Raw genomic sequence first — 12,116 nt, forward strand, 5'->3', positions numbered from 1 at the left:
TATGGTCCAATCCTCACAAATTAGACATTCCATAATCAACCTTATGGTCTAACTCGATCAATTAATTTCCTCGCAGCAATTTTTATACTCTAACTCTGACAGCGAAAAAAACACCCACAATTAACCGTCATAATCGGGTCAATTTTTCAATGTGTACAGGAACCCCAGCATGTAGAACCTCAGGCTCTGATACCAGATGTAAAACTAAAAAATTCAAATAGAAAACTACGGGAGATATATTTGATAAAATTAAAATATATGGGGAGGCAATTTACACATATAAGAATATGTGTGGGAGAAGAGGAATAATACCAATAATAATTTATTAATCACATCATAAGAACAAGACTCTCAATCCTTCATTTTTCTCAACTAAACACAATAATATGACTCCCTCTTTATAAACTAGAGGACTTGATAAACAAATCTTACACCATAAGAAATTTCCTAATAAGATACTAATTTCTAAACAATAAAACTAGCATAACTTGACTCTAATAGAATTACTAAAACCCTAACTTAACTAAAACACTACTAAATCATAATATGAAAATTTTTAATTTTGAGTTTTGATTTAATATGCCAACATTAATTCATACTCTTAAAAGCTGAATGGTCAAAATTATGCCGTTTCAAATGCTTGCTGGATAACCGGATAATTTGCTTTAACTAGTACCACGCAACATAAATACAGGAAAGGGCCAAATCTGCAGAAGTGTCAGGTGTATACAGCTGGTTTGAATGTACAGGATGCCACTGGTCTATGTGATATGATGAAGATGTCAAGGGGTGTGCTACCTGTAAAATGCCTGGATCTACCAGTAATCAGTTCTAAGCTATCATACAAAGACTGTCGGCCTATTTTTAATAAACTGGAGCAAAACATCAAGGGGTGGGCAAACAAAAAATTGAGTTTTGGAGGTCGGTTGCAATTGATTCAAGCAGTGTTATCTACACTGGTGCGGTGTATTTATTTTGCCTAAAGCAGCGATAAAAAAAAAAGTGAATATTTTACTGGCTTCATTCCTTTGGGCAGGAGAGATTAAGCAAATGTATGGTGCTAAAGTTAGATGGAAGGAGGCATGTGCACCAAAACAGGAAGGTGGCTTTGGATTATATAGTACTGAGATATAGAACAAATATCTGATTGTGAAGTTAATATGGAATATTAGTAGTAAGAAGGACACATGATCGGTAATATGGGTACATAGCATCCTCTTAAAGAATCAGTCACTATGGGCTATTAAGATACCAATAAATGCATCCTAGGTTTAGAGGAAAATATTATAGATTAGACAGTTGGCTCAACCCATCATCAGACACATCGTGGGGGATGGAACCAAAACCAATTTCTGGTTTGATACATGGCATCCCCTTGGGTCATTGTATAAAAGCTTCACAGGCAACCTGCTTTGTAGCTTTGGATGCAAACCAGTTGCCTCTGTATCATTAATTATAGTGAATGGAAAGTGGAGATGGCCTAAACGAAGGAAAGAAACAACAGAGGTAAGAAGTGATTTTTCAGTTGAAACCTATGACACATGACAAACATCTGAAGTCTATTATTGAAGCAGTTTGTTTTGTAGTTAGTAATTGGTCAGGCTTTCCTAAAACACGTCAAAATTGGGAGATTGTACTGGAGCAGGGAGTGGACTGGAAATGTTTGCCAATATAGAAAGAGAATGGTGTAGTAGTTAGTTGGTGGATGAGAGGAGACTGCCATGTGTACAAACTTTCGTTGCTGATCAATAAAAGTTTTTATTATTTGCTCAGAAAAAATGGTATATGAAAGAGGATAGTATGTAAGTTGAAGAAAACTAGGCAAAATTAAGCAAAGCAACTGGTTACCCATCCTTGGGATGTAAGACCAGGAAGCAACTAACAGCTTTAACAGTACAATTACTGATTTGCACCCAAAAGAAAAGATCTTACACCAAATAATTACATGTAAAGCCACATTCTCCCACTCCCCCCAAAAGAAACCAAGAAAAAGGTCAAAAGTTTCATAAATCTCGTTACCATATTACTATAAAGGAAAACAAAAGTACGTGTAATATTCATTGTTTTGAAAACTGGACCGAATTGGTCGGTTTGACCGATTGGACCGCGAACTGATCATACCTACGATCCGATTCATATTTTGGGTTGATTGGAGTTAAAAACTGGTGGATCGTGCGAATTGGATTGAACAGGCAGTTTTTTTTTTTTTTGGTCTATTCAATTGAAAAAAAAAAGAATAAATTTTCCTTAACCCTAAAGATTAATTATTAAATGCTACATCCACTTACTTTCTTCTCATTTTTTGCCTCTTATTAGGTTTGCATTTCTATTTTCTATTTTCCTGACTTCCTTCAAACTCTAAACTTCTTTTTTTTTAGGTTGCAATCTTTAAATCCTAAAAACTTGAATTAAAATTTAAATTCACAATGGGTTTGTTTGGATAAGAGGTTATTTGAAATATTTATTGTAGCACTTTTTGTAATGTGATGTATATGAAATAAAAAAGTGGTTGAAAATTGTATGTATGATACATGCCAAACAAAATTTGAAATTTTTTTTTGAAAATCTTGTAATCCAAACACACCCAATGCCTAATTCCCATAAACATGAATTTTGAACAACTTCAGAATATGTGGTATTTTTGGGTTAGATTTAAGATTATTTTTTTGGTAGATACAATTCAACTTATAATTTAAAAAATTTATTTGTGAAAATCCAAGTTCTTTGAAAATATTAAATTCTTTATCATATAAAGTTTTAAATTAGTCCAATGCATGTCTTATTTTGTGCATATATATTTATATAAATTATTTTTTAAACAAATTCATTAAACTAGAGTTTAACCGATCCAACTGGTTGAATTTTGAACCGAATACCTTATTAATTCAATTAACTGTCCGAATTTCAAACATCGGTAATATTCTATTCCCAACTTCTGAGCCGTGGTGAATTCCAATGAGACGTGGTCAATTGAACCTGAATATAAAGTTTCAGATGCTGTTTTGGACTCAATAACAAAATACTTTTAATTGCATGTGCAGAATTATAAAATGGGTTAATTGCACTGTGCCACCTAGAAGTGGAGTTGACTTGCACTTTGCAACCTCGAATGAAAGGAATCTACACCTTGGACTGAGAAGAATAATCTACCTCTGTTGTTAGTTAACCGTGAGTTCCAATCAGAGAAAGCCACTTCGGCACTTGGACAACAATGCCCTTCGTATACAAATTGTCCAATAGAATCAACGGTATGATTTTTGCCCATAATTTCAGAAGTCTAAGCCATCTCTATGTGTGTTGGGAATAGGGGTGAACAAATTTCGTACGTACCGAATGTGTATTCGATTTCAAATTTAATTTGGCAATTTGAAATCGGATATTTGGTATTTGGTACAAAAACGGTATTATCAAATTTATCAAATTCTAATATGATATGAAATAGGTAATAAGATTATCGATTTGATAATAACCGATTTCAAATTCAAATTCGGCAAAATGAAATAGAGTATTGTATTACCGCATTTGAATACCAAATTAGTTTATAAATTTATATAATATATAGGTAAATTCTATACAGTATTGGTATATACTATTAATGTATTATTATATTATACAGGTAAATGCTATTAATAAGAGTTAGTATATAGTATTATCAAGTACTTATGATAATAATAATATATAATGATGTACAATATACTATTTTAGTATTTGTTATATGACTATAATAATATAAATATACAATAATACATAACATAAGTATAATACTTATCCTTTTATACATGACTAGAATTAGATAATAATTAATCAGCATAAGTATAGTACTAAATATTAATCATAATTAGTAATTAGAATTTAGATATTGGTACTTTGGTACATTATTGCTTGTCAACATATTAGTGTATTAGCTTTCAACATTGAAAGCAATTAAGTCATTTGGGAATTTTCAAAAAAATAAGCTATATAAGAAATAAGAATAAATGTAAGTTTAATGCATTACATAATTTGTAATTTGTAAGTGAACAAGTGATTTTGTGCATACAAGTCCACAATAACATAAGTAAGTTGCATTTTGATTTAAAACAAATTATAATTTTGTAAATTAGTCACTTATCACTAATTATTGTAAATGATAAGTTTGTAACTAATATCACTTATCACTTATCATCCTAATTTGTAAGTTTGTAAATAATATTACTTATCACTAATCATTATAAATTATAATTTTGCAAATTATCGCTAATCATTGTACAGTTTAAGTTGTATTTTGGCTTAAATTAATCACTTTTTATTTGTTCCTTAAATCATTGATCAAGGATTCAAGATATAACTAGTCATAGGTGATCAAATGAATACGAACTAATTTTCCAAATGGTTAGAATAGGACTAATGTGTTAAATTATGAATAATTTTGGATATCAAATCAGGAATAAAAATTTTACTATGAGGAGCATAATGAATGTACAACAATTTAGAGCCTCAGATCGCAAATTAAAAATTAAAAAAATCACTCATGTAGTCAAATAGTGTTCGATACTTGGTCTGATTGTCCCACTCCCAAATCACAATTCCTAAATCAATCTGAAAAAAATACGCTAGTCGCAGCCTAAGCCTTCTTCTTCTCCTCCTCTCTACCTTCAGCCACTTCTTCTTCTCCTAATCTCCTCTCCACCTCACTCCACCTCAGTTCTCACTTCACCTTAGCCCACCTCACTCCGCAGCGGAATCGTTGCTGACCTCCATTCTTACTCCATCTCTTCACCGCTGCCAAAGTGCCAATCGCTACTCATCTCTGGGTTTACTGCCTTGCTGGTTCGCTTAGGTAAGTTCATATATCCCTAAACTATCCCTTTAATATATGACTCTTGCTTTAAATGTTTGCTATTAAGGGTTGGAATAATAATGTAAATAGTTCATTTTACTTGTCTACTTAACTCAATAGTTTTGATATCTTCATCTTGCCTATTTTGTGAAGCTGAAATATGAATTGATTGTTGACTTGAGTAATAATTTTTTGTACACATATAGGCACAAAGATGAGATTTTGCATTGTTGACCACAAGAGCTTTTGCATTATTCATAATAAGGGAAGGAACATAAAGTTGCAAAGCTGAGATTTTTTGTATGATTGACCACACATTTGACATGATTTTTTGCATGATTATCCAAATTATTTCAGCCATGTCTACTGGAAGCAGTAACAATCCCAATCAAGCCGAGACACAACCAGATTTGTGTGCTGAAAGTCCTACTTAGTGCGGTTAAATGGAACGAGTAGGTCGAAAATTCGAATAGGCTCGACTCAATAATACTCGAACTTAACTTGTCAATTTTAGTAAACGAGTCAAGTTCAAGTTAGAAATATACTTATTTAATTAACGAGCCGAGTAAGCTTGAATCGTTTATTATTCGAGTAGCTCATTTGGGTTCAATAAGGAAAGGCACATATGTCATTTTATAATTTAGAGGAATAGAAACATGAAATTAGGGTTATTTTTCATTGTTCTTTCTTCTTCGATATTTCACTCCGTCTCTGCATCTCCGCTATACACCACAGGCCACAGCCACCTACAATTCGTACCACCACTGAACCACCAGTCGCAGCTACCTCTAGCCATCACCACAACCTTGGACATCCAGCCATCTCTTCTCTCCACGAAAAACAACTGCAAGGAACCAAGGATTCAAGCCATTTGTCACAGTCAACCACCACTACTGCAAACTCCATTTTTCACGGCCAAGACCAGTTACCACAACCTTGGACCTCCAGCCATCTCTGCTCTCTAGTCTCCACCAAAACCACTGCAAGGAACAAGGAACTTTTCAATTTCTCACGGTCAACCACCACCACCGAAAGCTCCTCTATTTTCACGACCAAGACCAGTGGACTAGCTGTCATTCCACCCACTGTAGCAACCATTGACCAGTCCAATTTGGTTAGTTTCACGAAACCACAGTGATTTCTAGTAAGTAGAATTTTTTGTTACAATGGTGCTTTGAGTGTGACGACCCAGCTGGACCTTAGGGTGAACCATAGGGCTTAAGTGGACCGCCTGCCTTGCTTTCATCAGGACTCACTCAAAATCTTCCAATCAATAGCATTAAATCCAAGGTAAGCATTAAAACGCTACAATTAAATATTACAAACCATCCAATATTCCAAATCATCCATAATTATATGTACAACTAAATGGATCAAAATACAAGTTATTCAATCAATTCATTAAGTACAAAAGCAATCTTCCAAGTAAAATTTTAGGTCTCGGCTTAACTCTTGGCTACTTCGTACTTCTATCTTCCCTTTCTAAAAGGAAAACAAACTAATGAATTGAGCAAAACCCAGTGAGGTTTCCCAAGCAAGCAATAATCATCAAACACTTAACGCATAATCAAAATTAAGCAAGAAAAAAACAATTCATTGAATAAAATAAAGAACACTTCATTGAATAATCACTTTCAAACGAATACAGTGCTTGCATTAAGGCCATTTCAATACACTACACACTCCACTGAACTCCTCCTTATAACCTTCAAAATAGTAAACGCTTCCCTCACTTAGATAACCATATCAGTTCAGTAATCTGCTATTCTGTGGTAATACTCGAGCATATTGAAACACTTACCCAAAGCTATCGTCCCATTTAACCAATCCCTTTTGCTGGCTCGAATAGTCAATTGAACAAAGGGTTTTGGGGCCCAATTCAGCCAGTTTAATAAAGTATGTATACGGCTTATAGTCATGCATACTTACAATAACACTTGGTCAATTATCAATCTTCAAACTCAAATTAGGTCAATTATCAACCTTCAAACTCAAGTTAAGTCGAGTGTGATAAAGTACACTCTCGACTTAGAAAGCGAGGGATAATTGAAAACACTTCACAATAAAGAACTAGTATAATCATATAAACATCGTTTAAGTAACACATAAGCAATTTAAATACACAAATGTGGAAACACTCATCCAAAGTATTTTGAGTTTACTCCTCAGTGCTTGGACCCTCCTCCGATCTCCCTCGGGTCTTGAGATATTTATAAACTTATTAGTCTACTCATTATTTTTCCAAGTGGTGAAGTTAAGGCTCACATGATTATTTTGACTAAAGCGTATATATGTGTATATATAATCCAAGATGTTTAAATATGTATATATACATATATATATATATATAGGGAGTTTTAAGATGATCTTAATACTTATCTAATTCTAGTACATCATAGGTTCAAAGTCTAGGCAATTTTAATTTTTTAAACCCTAACATTCCATGTTTTAACAAAGTCAGGTAAGGTGGTTATTTGGCAATAAAAGTTAGGATTTAGATTCTAAGGATTATTTATAATCAAGGTTCAAAGTAAGTTTTCTAGAATTTGGCAATTTAGGGATCTTATGAAGTTCCTGGATTTTATCCTAAATTTTGGATGAATTTTATAAGTAAAACTTTTATAAGGTAGTTTAAAGAGATTTTGATCAGTTTGGTTCATTTCCAACTTAGGAACACAGTGAAAACCTAGAATCTAGGTACTAAGTTAGGATTGTTCAAAATGGATTTTAGCAGGACATGCTTTATGTTTTTGGCCCAAAGTTCACTATTTCCTTTGTTCAAATCTCCTAAAATTCAACATGTGTTTTACTGTTATACTTAATAGGTGGTTCTTAGTTCAAGGTTTGATTGAAATCCTCTAAAATTTCAGAAAACTGTTTGAACTCCTCAACTATTCCAATCTATCTAAAATAGTCTTGTAAGCTCAACAAGCTCCGGTTTTCTTTCCCAAAGACTCAATATTTCTTCCTAAATCAAAGTAGTCATAATACTCAAACAAAAACAGAGTACTATAGGATAATTTTTAACCAATATTCGCATAAACTTCAATTCACAAAATGGAAGTTAAGCTTGAGAGAGCATAACCAGTCATTCGGGTTTTAAAACTGAAATTCCAGCCATGTATCTTCCAAGATTTTCATTCAATATACCAAGTTATTATCCAAATCCAACATGCAATGACCTAAACACTGAAATTAAAACATGCAGCTTCGAAAATCCATCAAAACTTTCCAAAAATCTCTATTTAAAAAAAAATTTGCAGCTAAATTCCCAATCGGGCAACTAACAATAGTCTCACAGCATACAATCCTTGTATAGTCACTCCAGCCCCATTAAACGAATTTCCACTAAGTAAAACTAGCATGCAACACTAAATAAAAATGGTACTGAAATATAGTAGGAGTTTCCTAGCTTAAACTCTTAGAAATTTCGTAGGAAAGGTTGGAAAACCAAGCTTTCTTTCCTCTTGGTTAAAGCTGGAAATTCCAGCAAGAAACCAGCCATAAAACTCAAGTTTTCACCACAGAAGTTCACCTGCATCACCCTATAAACATTATAAAGACATAAAGCATGAATTCCACTTATAATCTATCAAAATTTTTGAAGAAAGAACCAAAACTGCAGCTTTTCCCCTTTTGTTTGCTGTCTAGAAATTCTAGTTTTGTTATTGCTTTAAAAGTTGATCTTTCCTAATTTTAACTTCTCAAATATTACATGTATGATTAGGTTAAGGTAAGGAAGGACACAGAGTAAATTTTAACTAATACTCAGCAAAACATTTGGAAGGAAAGTTGAAAATTTCCAGCTATATGCCATCGGCTAGCATGCAGTTTTAAAACCATATTTCCAGCAATGGTTATCCTACAACTTGCCCCTTTCATGCTTGATTCAAATCAAAGGCTACATGCACACCGAGATTAGGGAAGTGAGAAGCATATATAGTGTATGCGAGCATCATCTTACAAGTTTGAAAAGGAAAACAACTGAAACTTGCAACTCAACGATATCAGCAGTAAACAACATTCTTAACAGAATTTTCAGTGCAGTCTTTCTTCAAATCAACACTTGATTCTCCCATTTTCTAGTAAAACTCTACATGCATGTGTAGATAAAGGAGTTAGAGTCTAAATGGAGTGCATGCAGACACAATCCGTCATGATTTGAGGATGAAACAGTCGCAAATTTGCAGTTTCGTCTCAGGTTTTATGCATGAACATATGTTTCCAGCTTTAAAGATCCTTTTCTCTACTAAATTCTTGTTTTCTTACTATTATTTCAAGCCAAAACTTCATTCATCTGAAATAGAAAAAAAAAATCAGTAGAAACTTAGTGATGCTCACCTCTAGTTTCTCACGGTTTCTTGGCTGAAACAAATCCTCAGCTTCTACCCGCTGTTTTAACTAACTGGGCTAGTGTTCCTTGTGGCCTAATTAAAGTTCAAAATTTGCAGAGAAAGAACGGAAGCTGCTGGTCCTTTGGCTTTACTCTCAACTTTGGATGAGTAGGAAGAACAAGGTGGTGGCGGCTGATTCTTTTAGTTTTCCTACGCTAACTCTCTGTCGGTTCTTAGTAAGCAAAGGAAATGAAAACAACAAATGGTTTCTTTCTAGTTTCCACTCAACCGACTGTAACTTAAAGTACTATTTCTGATTCTTTCATTAGTGATGAGTAATGAATTTGCATGTACTTGGGCAGGTGGTGAGGACAAGTGTCATTCATGCTTATTTTCGTTTGGTTTCTCTCTCTTTTTTTAATCATTCTGCCACCACAACAAATTCTAACTAATACTAATATTTTATGGTATAAAGGATACAATTTATCCTAAAGTGTAGCGATTCATTTTGTTTATTAAATGGAACATTTGAACATATAAATCAATCAATAACAAAGGGAAAAAATGTAGCATACACTAAATTTTAAAAAAGACATAAAATTTTCGGACTCTCTCATTGAGTGTTAATGAACAATTTGTATAAATAAATTATATGACATAACTAATCTAAATCTAGTGTTTTTTCATATATATGCTGATGGCTTATATAATAAGTTATTAATAACCTAAAGTTTTCAAATTGGATTGGACTCAAATTTGTCCCGTTTTGTTTAAAGCCTATAATTTTGTACCACTTGTGTCAAACGGTTTATCAATGCTAATGTCTAGCTATTGGAGTCAGTCTGGCCTTCAACTGTTTCAGGCATTTTGGATTTAGAAAGTGCTCCAACATAAATATGTTATATCCTTAAGGTGTCTATTTCCATATACTTGTTTGTTTGTCTATTTCGGACACTTGAAGCATAAGTTTGAGTCAACAATTGATCAACACTCTAACTATGAACCAAGAAGCTGAGCTCATTTGGTATTTTGTATAGGATTTTGCTGTTCGTTATGCTCCTTCCACTCATTTTGTGGAATTTCATAAATGTTCACTGTCCTTCATTTCATTCACACTAAGGATCATCATCAAGTCCCGTTATGGAGGTAGGAAATGAAGTTGTAGATCAAAAACTTGAGGCGGAGGAAAATGCTGATAAGATGAGCGAAGAAGAGCTGGATTTAGATATCTTAGAATAGTCGAATGAAGAAGCAGAAACAGACCAAAAATGTTCCGATGAAGGTGCAAAACTATTTGAAGAAAAAGCAAGGAAAAAGAAGTCAACAATATGGGAGGATATGACAATAGTAAAGCAGGCCGATGAAATATTGAAAGTGCAGTGCAATCACTGCAAGAAGCTGTTTGCCAAGAGTGCATCTGGAGCCACTTCTTAGCACAAGCGTCACCTGAAAAATTGTCTACAGAAGAAGTTGGCTCTTAGAAACCGAAAGAGGCAGCAGGTCTTATCCTTCACTGGAGGACCCTCGAATGGTATAATTTCTATTACTAATTTTTCCTATCATCATGCTAAGGTACAAGATTAGTGGCTCATATGGTTCTTATACATAAGCATTCTTTCTCTATGTTGGACCATGTTGTTTTTAACAAATTCATGAAAGTTGCATCTCCGTTTTATAAAAGATTAACTGGCAAATAGTAAAGGAAGATTGTGTGACTGCTTACATGCTTGAAAAGAGAAGGTTGAGAAATATATTCAAAGGTGCCAATGGGTAACTACAGATTTGTAGAAATCTATTCATAAAATTCCATACATGGTTGTGACAGGGCATTTTGTTGATAGCGATTAGGTGTTGCAAAAACGGGTCCTAAATTTTTGTAATGTCGCACCTTCTCATATAGGAGTAAATATTGTCGATACTTAAGTAAGTGCTTTCTTGAGTGGGGGATTGAGCATAAGGTTTCTACTATAATTGTAGACAATGCGTCTTAGAATGATGTATGCATTACGAGACTTAAAGAGAATTTTTCTCTGAGACAAAGGTTAAACATTGGAGGAAAAATTTGTCATGTTAGGTGTTGTGCACATATACTTAATTTGCTTGTTCAACATGGGTTTAATAAAATTGTTGATGTGATTGATGTTGTTCGAGAGGGGATCAAGTATTTGAAAATTTCAGAGTCTCGCCTCAATGACTTTGCCAAAATATTAAAAAAAAATAGATTTAATTGCCTTCTAAAAAGCTCATTTTGGACTGCACAACTAGGTGGAACAACACCAATTCGATGTTGGTTTTGACTCTAGAATTTAGGGATGTATTTCCAAGATATGGGGACATTGATCTTGGGTTTCACTATGTCCCAAGTGAGTATGAGTGGATGAAAGTCGAAGAAATATGTAATTTTTGGGTATTTTTTTTATGAGATCACCAATATCATTTTTGGATCCGATTACCCAACTACTAACCTTTTTCTTGTAGAACTGTATAGGATTAAGGAGCTATTAAATGAAAAAACTCTCAACTTGTCTAATCATATTGGGTCTATGACTGAAAGTATGGTACAAAAATTTCACAAGTATTAGGGGGAAAGCAATATTTTGATATCTTTTGATGTCATTCTTGATCCAAGGTGTAAAATGGTCCTTGTTAATCATACTTTTTCAGTTATTTATGGCGAGAATGTGGCTCCTAGGTATATTGATGAGATTAGATGCATTCTTTATGAACTCTATAATGAATATGTGGATGCTCACATCTTATCTCATGATGAGAAACCACAAAGGGAAGCTGTGGAACGAAAACATGCAAAAATTATAAGTAAATCTACCCGAGAAGCTGCTAAAAAGCTTGAAGTTAATGTCCTAACTGGGAAAGAAAAATTTCAGGTAATTGTTAGTGAAATTGATAAGGCTTCCCCAAAAAATTAGATTTTGATATCTATTTGGAAAAGGGGCAGGTATATT

This window comes from Coffea eugenioides, chromosome 11 (genome assembly GCF_003713205.1).
Source record: "Coffea eugenioides isolate CCC68of chromosome 11, Ceug_1.0, whole genome shotgun sequence".
Classification (NCBI taxonomy): Eukaryota; Viridiplantae; Streptophyta; class Magnoliopsida; order Gentianales; family Rubiaceae; genus Coffea; species Coffea eugenioides.